We start from the raw sequence: 22,007 nt of genomic DNA, 5'->3' as shown, positions 1-22,007 counted from the left end.
CAAGAGGTTTCATTGAGAAGATGATGTTTGAGGAGAGGAATTGAGAGGGTGAACAATGGAAAATATGGAGAAGAACATTCCGACTTCACTGATGAAAAGCATCTTTTTCTTGCGGCCCATCAGTGAGGTAAGAATGATTAGATAGACTAAGGCAAGGAAAAATTGAGCTCTAGAGTTAATAAGAAACAGATTGCTAAGGGTCACCTAGGTGATGGTCATGACAGAAGCTTTTATTCTGGAGACAATTGGAATCTATGCAACAATTTAAGCAGTGGCCTGATGTTTTTGGCATTCAGATTTTTAAAACACTACTCTGATTTCTCTTTTGACAAGGCTATTTGGAAAATCTAAGTAAAACAAGACCATGTGCGGACAATTGCAATAATCTACAAGAACCTCAGCAGTAATTTGTACCTTAATAGCAGCAGAAGAGTTGAGGGAAAGTATTAAGAGTCCATGTATTTTGAAGGTAATTGAAAAAAAAAATAAGCTTTTGGTTTGGTTTTCGAATATAAGACAAAGAGAAAAGTAAATTTTAATCTTACTAAGTAGTAGAATAGAAGTAGACCTTTAGAAAGATTGAGTGGGGTGGGGAAGGTTTTGCATTGGTAGAGGAAAGAAAATATGTTTGTTTGGACTTTTCAAATTTAAGACCTGTTAGACATCCAAGTGTGGATCTGAACAAAACAATGCATTACACTTTTCCTGAAAATGTTATATGTCCATTTAAAAAGTAAATATTGCAACAGTCTTTAAAGTCAGCATGGTTAATATTGTATACAGTTCTAAATTCTCAATATAATATTAAAACATCTTTGAAGGACTGTAATCCTCTCAGTTTTCTCAGTGGAGAAAACTTAAATAAGTTATTTAATATATAAAATTTTAGAAGCAAAATCTTAAATAAAAAAAAAATATTTCAGAGCTTACCTCCAGGCCCTTTGTAAACCTGACCATATGCTCTGCCTTCTTTCAAAAGATAAGAGAAATGGCTATAAGCATGCATTATGTGGCTAAGAGTTTGCAAAGCTTACTACCTTTAATCTTTGCAAAAACCCTACAAGCAACGAGTTAGAATTTCTGTTTGAAAAAAAATAAGAGAATACCCTTTAACTAATTAAGGGGCTTAACAAAGATGTTCAAATAACAAATAGAGCTGAAAATCAAATTCAGAATTCCTTGCAATTTTTTTTCATTAAAAAAATAAAATAAAATTTAAAAACTGAAGAAATTTCACATTTGGTTTCCCACAGAGTGATGAAACTAGCCATGCAGAGTCAAAGCTAAACTGACCACTTAGACTAAATTGAGAAAGAGTGATGAGATTGAGCCTGGGTTGCAATGTGACTGTCATTTCCTCCAATCTTTTTACATCATGCCTCATCAAAGAACAGTCTTATTGTATGATAGATTCCTATGCTATTATGGAATTAGTTTCAGACATGTTTCAATCTACTATTTACAGACAATTTAATTTGTATATTCAAGATTTGCTCCGTAGAGATTCTCTTCCAGTTCTTTCTTTTTCCCACAGGACACTTAATTGTTCTATCACCTCCATGTGGTGCTTCTCCAGCCATGACTCAAAGACTTTAAATGACTGTATTTATTTTAAGAGAAACTTTAGTGCCTATAAAATCAGCATGTTCTCCTGCAGCACATCTGTTCTCTCTCTGAGTTTTATATTATCACTTTGCTAGAGATTTTACTTGCTAGATCAAGGGAGTTTGGTGTGCTTTGATTCAACTGGATTCCTATTGGTAGTGAGTATAATTAACACTTAGCATATACTGATATTTTTGTAATCGTATGATCTTTACCTGTTCTTCAACTCTTCGGATCTGGAAAGTCTTCCTCTATGACAAGGAAATGATTGTCTTTTCATTGCAAGGAGGCACCCTGGCAGTGAACTTTCCTGGTGTCTTCTTTTAGTTACACTTCAGACTGGCAACATATAAATGATTTTATCTATTTACATTTTACATACATCTGTGTATTGGGTTACTTTCTTATCTTGTATTTACTGTCTTTAGAACCCTTTCTAACTTGGGTGTTTTAAAATGAAGAAAATGGTGGAATGATTTTTGGTGAGCTTTATGTATTTGCACCAGATTCTGAGAAATGACTCCATATTGCCTTAAAATGAGCTTTGTTGCTCAGCGACTTCTTGGCAGAACCTTGTTTAAATTTAATGACTGTGTTACTGCCTTTGCATACATCACTTAAAATAAGAGCTGAGATCATACTAATTCTTAAGTTTAGATGTAAGTTTAGATTAAATTTAGTGTACTCGATGCACGAGATCAAACCCTTAAAATCTGGTAAAGGTCAGCCAGTCGTTTTCCATCTTTCACGTTGCTGTCTAAAGTGTACAGCTTCCAAGGTTATAAGAGCAGAGAAGGAAGAGGTGTGGGAGGTCCTTGCCTGCACCTGCCACAAAGTGACAACAACTCTGCTCACAGTTCATTGGCCAGGAGTACCAATATGGCTCCAATCTAAATGTAAGGAAATTCAGTGAGTGCCAAATCACCAGTAAGAAGGAAATTTCTATTTCTCCTTCACAAGTTAGCATCAAATTCCTCCATATACCATCTGGATTCTATTGCTTTAAAGAGAGAAAATCCCAGGCTAGTAGTTCTGCAACTTATGGAATTTTATAGCATACAACCATAAAATCCTAACAATGAAATTCATAGCTGGAACACAAAACATTGGAAGAAAGTAAATTGTTTTAAGATAAGATTATACACATATAAGTGAATATATGTTTAATGGTATAAGACTATTTATTCTTTCTTATAGTAATTATACAAAAAGTATTAATGGTTTCTGTAATTGTGTATCATGGGACTTGGCTTATTTTATTAGTAAATAATTTTCAATAATTCATAAACCTCCTTTAATTCTCAGTTGGAACTGAGTAACAATAATATTAGAAACGAGAGTTGTAGTTTAGTTATCTTGCTTTCAAGTTTCATATAGGTGCATAACATTTTTTAATGTATAAGATTTCTTAAAGACAGAATAAATTTCTAAAATATCAATTAAAGATGGGTTTTACTTTAAACAAAAATATTATAGGCACCAAACTATTTGGGTTTTTATCTTTAAAATATTGTCAGCTCACAAGTGGATTTTTTTTTCCTTAAAGGTTGAAGTCTTCTAACATAAAACAAATTTGACAAAAACTGTCAAAAAATAGCTGAACAATATCTGGAGGGTAAGAAAGAAAAGCATCACATTTAGTTTCTTTGATTACAGTCAGTTCATTTGGGTTTTTAATGTAGAATTAATTAATTCAGAAATATTTTTACAATGGCAATACACATCCAAAGATGTCAAAAATGAGAAATAAAGCCATTTCCAGAAAGCTAGCGAGTACAAACTAGCAAACTAGCAAATGCAAGTCTGTATTTATGTGGACTGAAATTTTACTTCAGTTTATACTTTATCCAAATGCTTGCTTACACACAGACACATGGGACTAAGATAAGTAACTTTTCAAGTTTCCAGTGAATGTTTGATAAATCCTTTAACACAGTTACTAAACAATTACAATGGTATAGCCCAATTGATATGCACATCAATGTAAACATACTTTACGTAGTATAAAAAGTTGATGCATTTCTGAAAGTCCACAAGATTATGACAGGATTGTGTGTGTGTGTGTGTGTGTGTGTGTGTAATCTGACACTGCACAGTTGAAGTAGATTCATATTTTGGTTCTTAAAAAATAGTACAATTAATGGAAACTATTTCAATCCAAATAAAGTTTATTGTGGTCCTGTCCTAGCCCATGTATTGCATAGCCACTATTACTTATACTCATGGATAAGTAGCTTCTCTAAGCTCATGTGCTAGAATTAGTTTGTAAGAACAGTACCCTCGATTTTCTGTCAAAATCTGTTTTTTTTTTCTTGAATTTTGAAAGAAAAATTTTAATGGACAATAGGTTGCCATTACTATCTGAGGTTACTATACCTAAATAATTCTCTTTAAAAGTTCTCCAATCCTTATTCTGCAGTAGATGATTAAATGATAAGTTTCTGTAGAAAGTTAAAAAAAAAAAGTGCCTTAAGGATGCTCATTCAAACCTATTTTGAAACAGAAAAATAAACTTCAATGAAGAATTAGTAAAATTAATTATGTCATACCAATATAATGAAGTCTGTGTAGATACAGCTGGGGTTGGGGCTCAGTGGTGGACCGCTCGCCTGGCACACGTGAGGCACTGGGATTAAACCTCAGCACCAAATAGAAATGAAATGAAGATATTGTGCTGACCTACAACTAAAAAATAAATATTTTTTTTTTTAAAAAAAGAAAATCTGTGTAGGTATAAAAATGTGTTTTATATGTTTTATATTTATAAATATAAAATGCATAAAATGCATGTGTATTATTGTAAAATATATTCTACAACTTGCTTTTCATGTATGATTATTTTATCTTTACATAACTATATGTCATCAATTTATATGTAAAAAACAATATGCATCTTGATATTAAATCTTACTTTATACATATATTATAGATTTAATATATATAAATTATATATATATATATATATATATATATATATATATATATATATATAATTCTAGGATATACTAGATATAGTAAATGTGTATATATGTTATATATGCCCATATGTATACATAGTAAGTATGTTATATGTTACATATATGTACATATGTATATATGATATATATATACACATTTTACATACACTATATGCATATATTAAATTCCAAAATTTACATCTTAAGTGAAAGAAACAAATTTGCATAATCATTTGCAAAAGATGACCCATTTGTGTAAAAAAAGGAGAAGTCAATAAGAATCTATAAAGTATGCTACCTTACCACATATTATGTATTCCTATGCAGAAATTTCTGAAATAATACACTAGAAACTATTAATCTTAGGTAGCTACCACCTAGAATTATTAATGAAGAATCAGAATTTTAGGATCAGAAAATATTTATTGCTGACATTTACTGCTCTGTGTTTTATAGTTTGATCTTACAAAAAGTTTATACTTAAAAATTATTTTATATTAGGATCAATATTAGCATTTAGTTGGTGGCATGTATGCATAATACTTAAAATCAATTGTCAATATTCCAGATGTTCTGAAGAAGAATGTACATGAAAAACTATATCTATATCTATATCTATATCTATATATATATATATATATATATATACACACAAACACACACACACACACACACATGCCACACGTGCACACTTGGCAATGGAGATAAATATTTTTTAGAGTTTTAGAAGGATTCATCTATTTCTATTTCTTGAATATTTTATTTTTATTTTTAAGTATTTTAAGGATTCAAGAAGGTACACAGAATATAAATGTGTATGTGAGTATATAAATTACAACAAAATGAAAAGCTATGTAAGTTTTCAGCCAGGACAAATAAAAGGTAATGGGCAGCTTTCACTCTCTGGCTCACTACCCCTTTTTTCTCCAAAGCTGAGCCTTCTAACTTTTCTCACTTCTAACTATGTGGCATAGTGTTGCTTCTAAGTATATTTTAGGATTTACTTTTTTACTCAATATTAAGTTTGTGACATTCATCCACGTGATTGTGTTCATTTTTATTTGACTATAAAGTCAATTGTATAAATTTACTATTTCTTGTATACCTTATTTACTATAGATGTATACTTGGAACGTTTCCAATTTGAGGATAATATACAAAATGTCACTGTGAATATTCTTATATACAATATCCTAACTATATGCATAGTGAGTATACTTTTGGGAGTAGAATCGACAGATCATAAAGAATGCATATATTTAATTTTAGTTGTTACATTCAAATATATAGCTTCCCAAAATGGTTATAAAATTCACACTCCCACCAGTGATATATGAGGATCCCAGATGCTTCACATCTATTGTAAAACTTGGCCTTGTTGAGTTTAGCATAACTTTTAATACTAATAATTACAGGGTTTTTTTTTAAATTCCATAAAGAAGAAAGTAAAATAGATTGTCAAATATATGTATTTATTTTGTATAGTCTATACATGAAATTAAAACCTCAATCATGTGGCATAAAAATTGCCAGAAACAATAAAACTGATAAATTAACCTTTATGTGGTGACATTTGACACACTTTTTATATCTTAAATTTATGCAACTGACTGTATAGTCCAGTAAAAACGAACACAATCACATGGGTGAATCCCACAAACTTAATATTGAGTAAAAAAAAAAAAAATCTTAAAAAATACTTACAAGCAACACTAAGCCATATAGTTATAAGTGAGAAAAGGGCTCAGCTTTGGGGATAAAAAAAGTGTGGTGAGCCAGAGGGTGAAAACTGCCCATTACTTTATCTTTGTCCTGGCTGATAACCTACATAGCTTTTCATTTTGTTGCAATTTATTTACTCACATAGACATTTTTATTCTGTGTACTTTCTTGAATCATTAAAATACTTAAAATGAAAAATAAAATATTCAAGAACTAAAAATAGATGGATCCTTCTAAATTTAAAAAAAAAAATTACACTTAAAAAATATTTACCTCCTTTGCCAAGCCAGTATGGATAATAAGAAAACAGTAAAGCATTCATTGTTGAGCCAGAAACAAGAAAAATAGGTCATGGACAGTGGTTTGTTGTTAGTGTTTGTTCTATTCTGGAGTTGACACATGGCAGACTCTACCATGGAATTGACACATGACAGACTCTACCATGGAACTATTCCTCTAGCTCATTTTTTGGTGAGATAGGGTTTCTCTAAGTTACCCAGGCTGGCACTGAATTTGTGATCCTCCTGTCACCTTCTGAGTAGCTAGGATTCTAGGTGTGCACCACCATAACCAGCTTATTTTTGAATAATTTTTGCCCAAAGGTACTATGGAATGCATTCAGATAAGAAAAAATTAGAAATTAAAAACAAATATTGAAAAGAAGAGTTCAAAAGATATATGATTTTATTTAAATAATAAAGTTAAAACTTTTATTTTGCTTGCACATATGCTATAATTTTATCAGTGTGACTGATAAAAGAGAAAAAAACATAAATGAGTAACAAAGGTATTAAATTGTCATTGACATCAAAATCAGCAGCTACCATATGAAAGATAAATGGGAAGAAAAATCATTTACCATAATAATAACAATAGAAAATCAAACTCTTAGGAGTATAGTAAATAAAAAAAAATTAATCACACATGTATGAAATATTTTAAAATACTAGTAAAAGACAATAAATGAGTCTCAAACAAATGAAAATAAATACAGTATGTTTGGATAATAAGATAAAATCACAAAGTTTCTAATTTTTCTTATATTAATTTATGTTTGTTGAGATCCCACTAAAAATCCTCTATTTGTTCTTTTAACTCTGTATTTTACATGGAAAAATGTACTAAACAGAAAAACTTTGAAAATTCTAAACAGAAGAAAAATGAGGAAAAGACTGAAACTTCCACATACTGATACATGTATTTTAAAGTCTCAAAGTTAAAAGACAATAGAGAGTTTTATTAGTAAAGAAACAGACCAAAGTAAAAGAGTAGAAAATCCCAAAATAGACAAAATATGTATGGGCACTTATGTATTACTATATCATAAAAGTAGCACCTGAAATTGGGTGGAGACTAGATATAATTATCCAATAAGAAGTATTGATAGGAGAGGGATAGAGCTTTGAAAATATTTTAGGTAGACACATAATTTTATTTGTTTGGTTGTTTGTTTCATGTGTGTTTTGTTTGTTCATTTTGCAGTGCTGGCAATTGGACCCAGGGCCTTTTGCATGCTAGGCAGGCAGTCTACCACTGAAGCGCACCTTCAACCCTAGACCAAAGATTTAAATAGGATAATAATTGATAATTTAAAGAATAGAAGAAAACATGGGTCTTTTCTTTATGGGATCAAAGGAGGGAAAAAGTCCTTCTAACTATCTCAGAACCCAGAAAGCACAACACAATAAATTGGTAAATAGTTCTAAATCATCGAATACTGAGAGAGCAGTTTCCTGTCACAGCCATAAAAAAAAAAAAAGAACAAGTTTCTTAAATCATATTTCAAACATATCAGAAAACTGTAAATGATAAGAACTAGCTAAAATAAAAACACAACTTGTTAGACGAAGTGAAAATGACCAGCCACTTTCTTCACTAGAAGAATTTATCAATTCCAGGCATTGCCTGAGGCATGACCTAAGCAGAAGTACTCTCCTGGAATACTGACGTGATAGATCACTCTCTTACAGGAGCCCCCAGTGCTCACCTGACTTTTCCCCTGAGAAATTTGTTGCAAGTTGCAATAAAGCAGAAAAGTTTGAGGGCTTGTTCTGAACCACCTAAAAAGACAGTAAAATCTCTGTCTTGTGGTGTTTACAAATCAGAGTCCTGCTAGAAGAGGGACCTGCTTTAAATAGACCAAGTCTCTTTCTTCCTGAAGACATGTAACAGTGTGGAAGCTAACATGGTAAGCTCAAAACCTGCAAAGCACAGAACCAATTCTTTTGGAATGTTCATGACTAAAGCGACAGAAACCACCACATTGAACCGAAACAGAGAAGAAGACCAGGCCAAAGAAGAAAGACAAACCAAATTGTAGTTCTAAAACTGCAATTCAACATAAATCAACTCAATTCCTAACTGGTTAAGATTACTACTGGTTTTACCTCATTTGTTGTCTTGATCAGTTTGCTATAACAAAGTACAATAGACTAGGTTGACTATAAACTACAGAGATTTATTTTTCACAGTCTAGAAGCTGTAAGTCCAAGATGGTAGATCAACATGGTTGAGTTCTAACAAGTGCTCTCTTTGCACATTGCCTACTTATTTTTATACACACATGGAAGAAAGAGAGCAGACTACCTCTCTTTATATAAGAGCATCCTCTTCCTATAAGAGCACTAATCCCAGTTATGAAGCCTCCACCTCAAAATCGAATTACCTCTCAAAGCTTCACCTCCAAACACTATCACATTGGGAATTAGATTTCAACAAATGAATTTTGAGGGGGCCCAAACATCTAGTCCATAGCATTTGACTAACAGAGAAAAGGAAATTGCTTTCTGGTGGAAAGTAGCAGGATCTTTAATTCTCTTACACACCAATCTGGCACAGAATTAAAAATTAGAAGAAAGGTTGGGGCAAGAAAGTATGGTCTATGGTCAAGAAGAAAACACAAATAATGAAAGTAAATGATGATCACCATTCTCCAAACTTCTTCCTAACCATAGGTTGGGTGCACCAATGTTATCATGCAAACTGATTATTTTCCAGTGAGGAATTCATCTGAGGGACAAATTCTATCTGATCCCCATCACCATGCCAGAAGCTTTCACAGAATGGTGCCATCCTCTGAAGTGTTCCATCTGTGCCTTCCTCCCTGGACAGGAGTCAGACCTTCACTGTGGTCTTTATCCTCTCCCTGTTTACCCCTGCTTTTTCGTAAGTTTCTTTCAAAATAAATATCTTACACATCTGATTCTATCTTGTCCTCTCTTTCCCAGAGGATTAAAAAAAAGACACATAGTGTAATAAATTTAAAGCTATTACCTTGCCTATTGGGAGTCTAACATAAAGGAATCAATGTTCTGAAGCTAACTTTAATACCAGTCTAGAAAAATGTGAAATAGAGAGCAAATCTTTTATTGAAAAAATGCATTTAAGCCAGTGTAAGCTCTACTGTATAACATTATTTGCTATTTCTGATTATGAAGGTCATTGCCAACTTCTATGGCTTAGAAATTTGAAAGTTTTGTGCAATAGAAGTGAGGACTAGACCTTCAAAAGTGAGTTATTAAAGGTTAAACATGTAGTGAGAGGTCTACCCACATCATATTTGGCAGAATACAATTCCCCCTATAATATAATTGAATAGCTCTAACTGGCCTGATTGAGATTCCCTTGGAGCTTAATTCCACAATATTCATTTCCTTCCACCATCTGTTGATGGTGCCATACCACCAGTCCCTTGAGCAACCTCTCCATAGACCAGTGATTACTAACTTCTAGTGCTAAATGAAAACATTTCCAGAGATCTAGCACTGTCTCAGGAATTGAGAGGAAATAATGGCACAGACACACCAGCCACCCACAGCTATGGAATCTTACAATTACTGTAGAGCTCCTAATCTACCAGTTTTCCCTGGTCACATTTTGTCAGCTATACATGTATGCTAACAATGGTCAGTTTAGCAAGTTGGCTAACACACAAGTCCAGGTAGCCAAATAGACAGAAATATATATGAAGTTTTATAAAAATTTCAGGATACTGGCTACCAAGCGCTTCCCACAAAGTAGAAAGAAATCTTGAATTTCAAAAGTAGATTCCAAGGCCCTTCCTTGGTCTGTCAGAAATATACTTCTGGGCCAGAAAAGTGAGGTGTCAAGAGTGAGGTTCAGAAGTTCCTCAGAGAGCAGGGAGTACTTGCAGAGAGCAGTGCAGCTTGCACAGTGTTCTCTGGGGAGCCAGGCATGGTTGTTCCTGTACTAAAGGTAACAGAACAGAGCCTGCTGGGAAATATCCCAACATATGTCTCTTCCTTCTAAAAAAGATCATTTATCCACTTACCTGAAGGTCAAGTTGACAGTGATTAAAGTTGGACACCTGTGTTCTTTCTTTTATCCTAGGAGCATGTCCTCACCTGCCACTTCCCTGAAGGGAATGAATGGATCAGAGGCTAACTAGTTTAGTTCTTTGTTGGTGACTAGAAGATGTGAGAATGCACAAAAAGAAATAACTCTGTAGAAAATGGCTGAGTGATTTATTCAAAAGATACAAGATCTGAACTTCATACTTGGGATCTGGTTTCCACCTAATTTTTTCTAACTTTTCTCATGTACCCCCATGTTATGTCATCTCTTTAGTCTTAGATTCCTCAACATAAAATGATAATAACATTTTCTCACAAAATTCTATGATGATCTAAATGAATCGTATAAAGATGCCTAATACTGAATAAAAGCACATTAAATGTTTTTATTAAAATTTACTCTAAAAATTAGAAAATAATAAATTTTATACTTCTCCCCTATTAATGGACATAACACAAATATCTCAAATATCTGTCATCTTTATTCTTATATGCTTTGTTTGTTATCAAAATAGATGCTATATTTCCTTGGGGAAAAAATTTAATTGTACTGACTACAGAAATTTAAAGACTTAAGAGGTCAAATGTCGATTCTATTGCAGTCTGTTACTATAAAACTGAGTAATGTGGTGCTTTTGACTAACGTTATCTCTCTAAAATCTAGGACATCACCAGGAAAATCATAACTTATAAATTAAGAGTCAGGGAAAGGGCAAGTAATTAACTAACTTCATTCCAGCTCTTTTCCATTTTGCATCAATAATATTAATATTTGTGTGATTTTATAGCACATGCTGAAACTATATCTAAGGCTCCTCTCTAGAACATGTGACTTTCTATTAAATGACATGATATAAATCTGAATAAAATGAAAGAGAACTTCACTTGCTGTCTCTGATTGACAAAAGTTAGATACTAACATCACTCAGAGCATTGAGCAAAATCTTCAAATTGGCAATTGTTCTCAAGGTGTTAGGGAACAATAATAAAACACAGTGCCTCTGGCTTATACCAGATTAATGTTATTTTCCAAAGAGGTGCTTTCTAGGTTCTGTCAATTTGAAAAGAAAGTATTTCTTTAGGGGTTTACAATAGTACACATGTGCCCGTTTGTGTGCATAAAATCTTATGGCATTTCTCATCTAATTATATTTTATTTCAGAGTGATAGTGATGTCCTTAGAAAACAGAAAAACTAAGAGTGACACTGCATTTCTATTTCCTAGAGTTGTCACAATTTCCACCACAGATAAGCACAAAGTTGTGATTTACTTTGTGTCCACAAAAAGAGTTGATTTTGGAAACGGTCCTGCCACCAGTAATTTTGTAATAATTTTAAGCAACAGTGAACTTAACATTATTTCCCCACCTTATTAGATTTTAAATCTTTTAAAAATGATTTTTTTTCCTTTTGAAAGAACTTCACAGAAAATAAAAATAGAGATATTTGTCAGAGACCTTGCATATTCTACTAACTATAAATTGTTTATTTTTCATTAAGTAATACTTAATTCTGATGAATGTAGCATCAGACTGGTGATTAACTCTGCTAATTGAGTGTCATGATGAGGAAGTCAGACTTTTCAGAAGAAATGAAACCAAAATATTTTCATAACTAAAAGCCTTGAATGAAGCTCAGAGTTTTGTTTAATTTTTGCTAATTTTTAATTAATAGACTTAATTCTTTTTTAAATTTATTTTTTAAATTTATTGTTTATCCTAATTTATTATCCATGAAAGCAGAATGCATTTCAATTCATAGTACACATATAGAACACAATTTTTCATTTCTCTGGTTGTACAGAAAGTAGCGTCACACCATTTGCGTCTTCATATATGTACTTCAGGTAATGACGTCCATCTCATTCCACCATCTTTCCCACCCCCGTTCCCCATTCCTTCCTCTCCTTTAATTTTATTTTAGTGTGATTTATCAATTATTCTTTTATGGATTATATTTTTGGTGTGTCTAAAAAGTCTTTGTCAAATTCAAGGTTATTTAGATTATGAGTTAACTTTTGGAAAGATATGAAGTCTATTCTCTCTCTCTCTCTCTCTCTCTCTCTCTCTCTCTCTCTCTCTCTCTTTTGCATTGGATGTTCATCGTGCTCCAGGATTGTTAAATGATTCTTTCGCTACAGGATTGTTTTTGCTTCTTTTACAAATATCAATTGAATATGTTTCTGTGGGTTCATTTCTGGGATATCATTCTGTTCCATTAATCTGTTTGTCTATTTTTTTTTAAACCAATGTTACACTATCTTGGTTTATAGGAAATCTCGAGATCAGGTAATGCCAATATTCAGAGTTACTTCTTTAATACTGTGTTGACTCTTCTGAGCCTTCTGTCTTCTTTACATGAAGTTCAGAATCAGTTTGTCAATATAGGTACAATAATGGAATTTTGAATGGGATTCCTTTGCATCTATAACTCAAGTTTAAGGACTGATCTCTTGATAATACTGTCTTCCTTCCACGAATATAAGATATGTCTCCAATTATTTGTTTTGTTTTTTTTTTTCATCTTTCATATATTTTGTCTCTTTTCTCATGTAGATTCTGACAATAGTTTGTTAAGTATATGGCTTTTTTCATGTTAAAGAGAATGCTAATATAAATGGCAATGTGTTTAAATTTTATATTCCACTTGTTATTTCTGGCATATGGAAACTTTTAAATATTGACCTGGTATCCTGCAAAATTTTATAATTGCTTATTAGTTCTAAGAGTTGTTTTCTGTCGATTTTTTGTATATTCTGCATAGACAATCATCTATGAATGATGATAGTTTTATCTATTCCTTTTGTATACCTTTTTCATCTTTTTCTTATCAGGTTAGCTACAATTTCCTTTATAAATTATCTCCTGTAAGGTTGAGGTTAGCTGTAGAGTTTTTTGTAAGTTTTACCAACCTGAGAAAATTCTCCTTTATGCTTAGTTGGATGAAAATATTTATTATGAATTTAATTTTGTCAAATGTGTGTTCTGCTTCAAAAGATAGATCATATGATTCTTTTTTGATATAAAAGTTTAACATTAATTCATTTTCAAATGTTGAACCAATCTTTCAGACCTGAGATGAATCACATCCAATCATGAACTACATTTATTTTCATGCATTGTTGGGTTTAGTATACTAAAAATTTTTTTGAGAATTTTTAAACATGTTGATGAGAGATTTTGATGTGTAGATTTTCTTGTTGGTATGACTTATATTCTTTTAAAATAAAGATAATGCTTACCTCATAGAATAAACTGGGAAGCATCCCCTCTGTTTGTATATCTTTCCAAAAAATTATACAGAACTGATATATCATCATGAAATGTTTGGTAGAATTCACAGTGAACCCTTTAAGTTCCAGTGTTTTCTATTTTGGAATATTATTAACTACTGATTCAATTTCTCTAATAAATATCATTCTTATATTACCTATATTTCTTTGTGTGATTTTTTTTAAAAAAATTGTTCCTTTTCCAAAGTTGGTCCATTTCATCTAAATTATAAAATCTGTGATTATAGAGCTTTTTCTTTTAATATTCTTCTATTTTTCTTTCTTATTTCACTATTCTTTCTGTTTTTCTCTTGATACCAATTAAACCAGTAATGATAGCCCCTGTTTCATTTCTGATGTTAGAAATTCATGTCATCTGTGTTATCCTTGGATTTATCTTGACCTTTTTTAAAGCCTGTGTGTGTGTTTGTGTGTGTGTGTGTGTGTGTTTCCATTCTTGAGAAAAGGTATAAAAATGTATATTGTGGAAGATTAATGATGCTTTTGCTTCTGTTGGTGAACAATGTGTACAATAGGGAGAAATCCCATTAATGTTACCAAACCCAAGCATGCACTACATGGAAATCAAGAGAATAATATTAATTATCATAGTTTTGATGGACTACTCTGTAGGCAAAGCCATCAACACAAACTTTTTCTCTTTTTTTCTAGATTCTTACATGGGAATTCACCAAAATTTACAAAGAAAACTTATATTCCTATAAGTTAAATATCAGTCATGTAACTAACAAGGCGAGGCTTTGAATCCTTATTTTTTAGACTCAGAAAACTATCCTCCTTTAACACTTTATTGCTTATAATGATTCAATCCCTATTATCCTGAGCTGTAAGTTCTCATAAAAAAAGTAAACCTAGTATAATTTTTGCCCTTTAGCATAATATGAAGTAGATGGCTATGTGGACTACAGCTGCTTGTCTGCTTATTAAGCTATTTTAACATTATTGTCTACTCCTAAGACTAGAGTTCTGGTAAAGAAAAAAATAGGGCTATAATCTTAAAATATTAACAAAGCTTTTTTGAAAGTATAAGTAATTTTCATAAAAAGTGGCATGTGCTATATAAAAATCAATGAACAAATATGTTTGATCAAATATATTGATGATATGTCTAGAATTCTGCACCAGTTATGTGGTATTTCATGTCATCAGTGGTGTAAGTGGTTACAAATTAGTCACAGAGATGAGCCAGATGTCTTAAGGTCATTCTTTTCATTGATTCATCTTAATTATTATAATTATTACATTTGTCAGTGACAGCTCTAGTATTAGAGGCTTCTAGATACATCCACTTAAATCACTTCTAGAAATAAAATTGTTTTTTAAGTTCACATGGTTTGGGGTACATTTTAGCAAAAGTCTTTTAAGTACATTTGAAGAGACACGTTAAATGCTACAGAATAAATGTTTAGCACAAAAAAAAATGGTGCTCAAATAAAAAAACAAAACAAAAAAAAAAAAACGCTCTTACCATAACCTAAAGATTGTGATTAATTTGATACATTTAAAGCTTTTATAAATTTTCACATAGGTTAGAAACAGCTTTGCTGGGTTTTTAGGTCCAAAGCTATTTATTTTCCTCCTGTAGATGTATGAGAAACAGGGACTTGATATCAAGTATAGAATGCATGTTTTATTCAAAGCCATTCTCTATTGCCACACTTGTCGGGAGAGCTCCCAAGAGGAGGTTAACAGAAATTGACAATACAAGCTGGGAGAAAGATAGAGGGATCCAGAAACAAAACAAAGAGAAGAAATCGGAAAAAGAAAATGAACAAACAGGATATCTTCAGAAGCAGTGACTCCTTCCTTTGGGAATAGTCACAAATCTCCCATCTGAGTCTTATTAGGTTCTCCTTGTTTGAAACAGGAATGAGGCTAGTAGAAAGAGTGTGGAAGAGTGCATGGACAGAGTGTGTCTAAATGACAAAGAGGGACAGATTCCTTCAGTGACATATTGGAGATCCCTTTATCATGTATTTCAAGTGTCTTTATTTGACTTTTAAATCCTGATAAAAACTTTGCAATTATACTATCTTGGGAAAAAAATCCCCATAGCATTTTTTAATTCCCAATTGACATAGGTGATTTCATATTTTCGAACAGTCTGTCAAACTTCTGACAGGTGTAACTTTTCTCCTATGGAGTACCAGAAAGACACTGTGTGGGAACATTGTGCTGGTAAAGCAGTGAGCCACATTAGAATTTTGAGATGCTTGGGAGCAAGTGCCTTTGCAACTGCATATGGATGCTGGTGGCTAAGGGGATGACTTACAGTTTTAGGGTCTCTGCAAGCAAATGCTTCTCAGTATCATGTACCTAAGCCAATATTGCCCAGGAAGCCCTTTCCAGTGCCAGGGAAGCTCATCCTGGAATAATGAAATCACAGTCTCTAAAATGAGACATAATCATATTTCCTATTTCATTTGAATAAGTATACAATGTTTAGAATAATTTTCCTAATCTATTGATAAGGTCAAGGATATTGGTTTGATATGTGTTGGTGGGTACTAATAGCAGAGTCCCTGGCCATCTAGTTTTAGTTCAAATCTATCTACTATGAGGTACTATCTACACTCTTAAGAGGGGTGTTCATGTAGGTTTTTCAAAGGCATCAGAAATTGAGTTTAAAAACAAAGGGCATTTCCAAAGATGAGTGGAATCAGACATTCAAACTGATCTCCAGAATGAGTATCGTCTGCATAATCAATGCTGTTCCACTTGATGGTCCCTGTTCCAGAGAAAGAAACCGCAAACTATAACCTACAGACTAAATCTGGCCCACTGTTTATTTATGCATCTCCCATAAACCAAGCATAATATTTACATTTTTTAATGTTAAAAAATAGCAAAGAAGAATAATATTTTTTGACATAGGAAAATTCAAATTTTCATAGATAAAGTTTACTGGATCACAGTCATGCTCATTTGTTTGTATGTTGCTTTCACACTACAAATCAGAGTTGAATAGTTGCTATGAAGACCATATGGCTCACAAAACCTAAATATTTACTCTTTAGACCTTATATGAGTTTCCTAGGGCTGCTATAACAAATGGCTTCAAATATTGTCATGAAACAACAGAAATTTAGTCTCTCACAGTTCTGAAGGCTAAAAGTCCACAGTAAGTGAGATGTGCCCACTCCAGAGGTTCTGGGGGAGATTCTGTGCCTTGCCTTTGCTGGCTTTGGTGGTTGCAATGATACCATCTCTCTGACCTCTGCCTTGACTTTTCATCAGCAACTCTCTCTGTATTCTATTCAAACACATATTTATCTTTAGATTTAGGGTTTACCAGAATGATCTTTTTTGATATCCATAACTTAATTTTATCTGTAAAGGCCTTTTCCTTTCTTCCCCAATAAGTTCACATTTATAGGTTTTAAGTGTTAATAACTTCAGGGAAACTGCCATTCAACCCACTAGAATCCTTTATAGAAAAAGGTGTTGTGGTGTTGTATTTTAAATCCAAGTCATGGAAAATGGGAATGTGGGAGAGAGAAAGGGTATATATTGTGAGAACTATTGTGTTTTGCCTGTGAGGGTTGCTGTTTCTCCTAAAGGGATAAGGAAGTCTGCTAGTAGCTGGATGATCTTTACACACAGTTGAAATGATGCTATTTTGAGAAATAAAGGTATTAAGTCCACCTACATGTAATTCCTTATTTTCTAACAATAACTCCTTAAGTATACCATATGCCAGTGGATTGAAAACTGGCTTAGAAACTTGCCTACAAAAAAATAGCTTCTCATTTAGAAAACACCAGTAGATACAAAATGATACTCTGCTGATAGAAGCTATAACAAAGTAGTAGATCTGGCTCAATTAAGACAACCCACTTATAGCTACATCTTATTTTTATTTATTTCATAGAAATATAAAATTTGATTATCTCCAATTGTCCCCCAAAAATTTAGTTCAGAGAAATTAAGTCTTTAGGAACACGAAAAGGTATCTTAAAAGGCTCTCTAGGAACTTAGAGGTTAGAGAGGACTCAGAATCCAGTGGCAGGCCTCCCTCTGTGTTTATGAAGCCTATGGATTTTTCTTGAAAGATCCCCTCTAAGAGGACATACACTGAGTATTCAGCTGCAGCACCTCAGGACAGCTAGAACTCTGCCAGGAACTGTGGTGTCACTATAGGCAGCTGGCTGATCACAAGTTAGGACTCCTGCTGTGGAGAAAAGCAAAGGGGAGTTTCTGTCAAAAGAAACGGATGGACTATCAAGGAATCAGGAAGTTTGGATGTCTTACTCTTCCTCCAATCTGTGATGAAGAGGATACAAATTTTTGTCTCTCAGTCCTAGTTAGGTGAGTAGACTAAGAGGTAGAAATGCCATTTTCCATTGCATCAATGCAGACATCAAAGAACCTAGAGTAATGTCCTAAAATTTGAAAAACAATGATGGAGAATTCCCATGGAAATGGAAATTTAGTAGTAATAAATATGAAATAGATTTTATTTTTCTCTGTAGAAGGAAAAATGAATTTAACCCAATGAATTTTACTTTGCTACTGATAAGACCTGTGGGACATCTACAGGGTGTTATATATGTCCTAAAAAAAAGATGACAATTTAGCATAGTTATATAATTGTAAATATATAAATATATACACACATGCATATATATATATATATATATATATATATATATGCATATATATATATATATATATATATATATATATATGCATATATATATATACTCAAGCAGGAACAAACTTTATTTCCAAATTTATATATATATTTATTTCCAAATATATATATTTATAAATATATATATATATATATATATATATATATATATATATATATATTAAATATACACACAGGAATATTAGCCATATTAGTATGACTGTTTAAATGTGTATATAAATGAAACTTTATATAAAAAATATATGACTAAGTATAGGTAATAAACATAACTATAAAATCAGTTGGATGGAAGGAAATTACAACTTACCTGATATGAAATTGTTGAGGAGGGAGCTCAATAAACTCACTGAGTTACCTGGAGTTCCAAGGCACAGGGTTGGGACCAATTGCTATGAGAAGTTAAGACCGTTTTGTTGTTCAGGAACATCACTTCAACAGGACCTTTAGATGTAAAGACCAAGATAAGTATTGACTATTTCCTTGGCAAAGACTTAAGTGCAATGAACAAATCTAAAATAAGATGCTATGATCGTGATGCCATATTCTTAAAAGGAATAGATTTCACTAAAATAGACTTATTTTAGTGAAATCACACTCATGCAAGCTAAATAATGTTTTCCTCTAAATCTAGATTTTTTTTCCTGCTCCTGCTTCAACATTATATTTCTTCACAAGATAGACATTCTTATTTTCTTTTTCAAACATTTGTTGCAAGATATTGAAGATTTGGAATCATAGTTCTAGGAGGTACAGTCCTGGTCTGTCATACTAAGGAAAAGAATGTGAAAAGTAACAAGCCTGATTCTGCTGATGGCTGTACTTTAACAAGTATCTCAGGTCTGTTGTCATTTAAAATAGTAAGTTAAGGGAAGGAATACAATAGATACAGTTTTTAGGAGGCTGAGGTTCACTTAGGGAATGATGGCTTTGGATAAGTGGCAGAAAGGCTGGGTTGGGTGCCTTGGGGTCCTACCCCATGGTGTGAGTGGGTGAAATATTTGATAGCAACATGCATTGCTGAAAGCCATAGCCAAGTAGGAATGACGCATGGCATTTTTGGTTGAAAGGTGACACCAGCAAGCCATTGAGATGATAATGATTATGTTAAGATGTGCATTCAATTGGAGATTAGACCCCTACTGTCCGCCTGGGCCTGCTACTTTGGAGCTTTCCTGGGACTCCCAGAGAGTTCCCATTGGTTGGGGAAGTGCAGTAGGAGGGAATTCCGGAGGAGGGATTTCCTGTTGGTGTAGTGTGTCCCGGGAGAAGGCCGCGTGCGTGGCATTCGCGGGAATTTTGGAAATAAAGTTTGTTCCTGCTTGAGTGGCTCCTGATTTTGTGCCCAGCCAGACTGTGGCAATGCATTGCTCAGTGCATGCTATGAGTTTAGCAAATCACATTAAACCTTCATTGGACTTCTTCTTGAAGACAAAAGAGGCACAGTTCTGTTTCATGAGGATGAGATGAACTGAAACATTAGGGACAAAAAAAAAAAAAAAAGAGGGAAAGAGAGAATAATTAGTAATTAATTCAATAATTCTTCATTATATGTTAGACTTGGGTTTGCCTATCTTAAAGCAGGATTATCTAAATGAAGAAAGGATTAGAAAGCTCTCACTTTCTAAAAACAAAAACAAAGCAAAGATAAACTTATGATAGAAAACTGCTGGAGAATAGGGTGTATAAGGAAAACAAATCACTTGCCATAACAGGAACTATATGTAGGACATCATCCGTCCATGAGAGAGTGCATCTTTGACTGTCTCTTCTAGATAACACAAATAATGAAGCAGCAGAAGCCCTAAGTGTCATGTGGAATAAATCAGGATTCTGTCAATGACCACACATAGAGTGGCAAGTAATTAATGGCTTAGAAAGGAAATGCAAAAGTAAATAGATGAGGAGGTGCATGGTGTGAAGTAATTTTGTGTTTAAAATAATAAACTGACACATCTAGATCCAGACACTTCTTTTAGTCTTTGCAAATATCAGAAAGAGGCTTCTGAATCGATAAGGATGTTTGTTTATCTTGAACATGAGCCAAACAGTATCAACAGTTGGCAGAGGATTATGCATGAAAAAGGAGGCTGGGGAATCAGGGACATATGTTTGTTGTGAGAAAATGCTATTGCCCATGCACAGGGTCTTCCCCAGAGGGATCCAAAGGAGAATGGGGCAAATCAATCACAGGGTATAATCCCTCCCCTGTCAATTATATATAGCTGAAATTGGATTAACTTGAACAACTTTTTTCCTTAAGAAAAGAAGGAAAAACAAACAAACAAACTATTATAGGCTTTACTGGGCGCCACTCCCCAGGAGAGCGCGATGCAATGCCACCATTGCAACACCAATTCCTTCTGGACTCTTGAGCGCGCTGCTCTGAGCATTGTCACCCTTTACATCAGAAAGCTGTAGGGCAATAAGGAGTGGGGTGGGGGTGGGGGGGAAACAAGAAGAAAAGTAGAGGAGGTAGAGTAGAACAAGAGGAAGAGGAACATGTGGTGGAAAAAGTTCTTAATCATCTGGAAAAGTGGAGAACCTCCTAAAGTGGAAGGTTTCTCAGGTGAGTAAAACACACAGGCACCAGAAAAAAACCTGGCCCTCATTGCTGAGCTTCTACAGTTGCAGAAAACAGCAAGTGAGACATAAATCAGACAGAGGCAAGTGTAGAGCTGGATTCTGATTCTGAAGATAAAGGAAAAGTGAGCAAACCAAAGAAGAAAAAGAAGAGTCAGAAAAGCCACGGGACTTTGCCCTGGGGTTTGGAGCCCGAGCAGATTATTGGAACTACAGACTCCAGCCCAGAACTCCTGTTCCTAATGAAATGGAAAACTCTGATGAGCTGAACCAAGGAGGCCAATGTCAAGTGCCCACAGGTTGTCATATCCTTCTGTGAGAAAAGGCTGATGTGGCATTCCTACTCCTCAGAGGATAATGACAAAAACAATGACAATCCTGAGTACCAGCCCCTGTCACCTCTGACTGAGTATTTAAGTAGGGAGGGAAAGAGTTCAACTGTCTTGACCCCATAAGGTGGTTTGAGAAGATGTCCTTTAAAGAGCCAGTTTATTTTCTGTGCCCTGCAGAAGCCCCAGTGCTTTAAAGCCCATTCCAAGCTGTATAATTTGCACACTCATCCTAGTAGGAGTGAGTGTTTGAAGGCAACCCATTCTTCACTTTACTGAGAAAGGCAAAGGGAATTCTATGAAAGGCAAAATTTGAAGACTTGGGTGTGTGGGAAGGCAAAAAAGGTACTGTTGATCTTCAAAGAGCATCCCCACAACCCACAGCCTTCTAACCCACAGTGTTAATTCTGCATTTTTACAGCTAGCATGTGTGTAGTTTTTGTCTATTACTGGTATATTATTTGGGGTGGGAGGGATAAGGTGGTGAAGAAAGAGATGAGTAGGATCATTTTTGTTAAAATTTGGGGCCTGATTGGGAAAATGGTGAAACAATGG

At 33.5% G+C, this 22,007-nt stretch overlaps 1 pseudogene; it reads left to right on the top strand.

The window, feature by feature from the left end:
• The window catches only part of LOC114108516 (chromobox protein homolog 1 pseudogene), a 65,971-nt pseudogene extending 44,393 nt beyond the window's left edge, over positions 1-21,578 (top strand).
• Positions 21,579-22,007: the final 429 nt, after the last annotated feature.

Source organism: Marmota flaviventris, chromosome 11, assembly GCF_047511675.1.
Source record: "Marmota flaviventris isolate mMarFla1 chromosome 11, mMarFla1.hap1, whole genome shotgun sequence".
NCBI lineage: Eukaryota > Metazoa > Chordata > Mammalia > Rodentia > Sciuridae > Marmota > Marmota flaviventris.
This window is presented reverse-complemented; position numbering and strand designations above follow the sequence as displayed.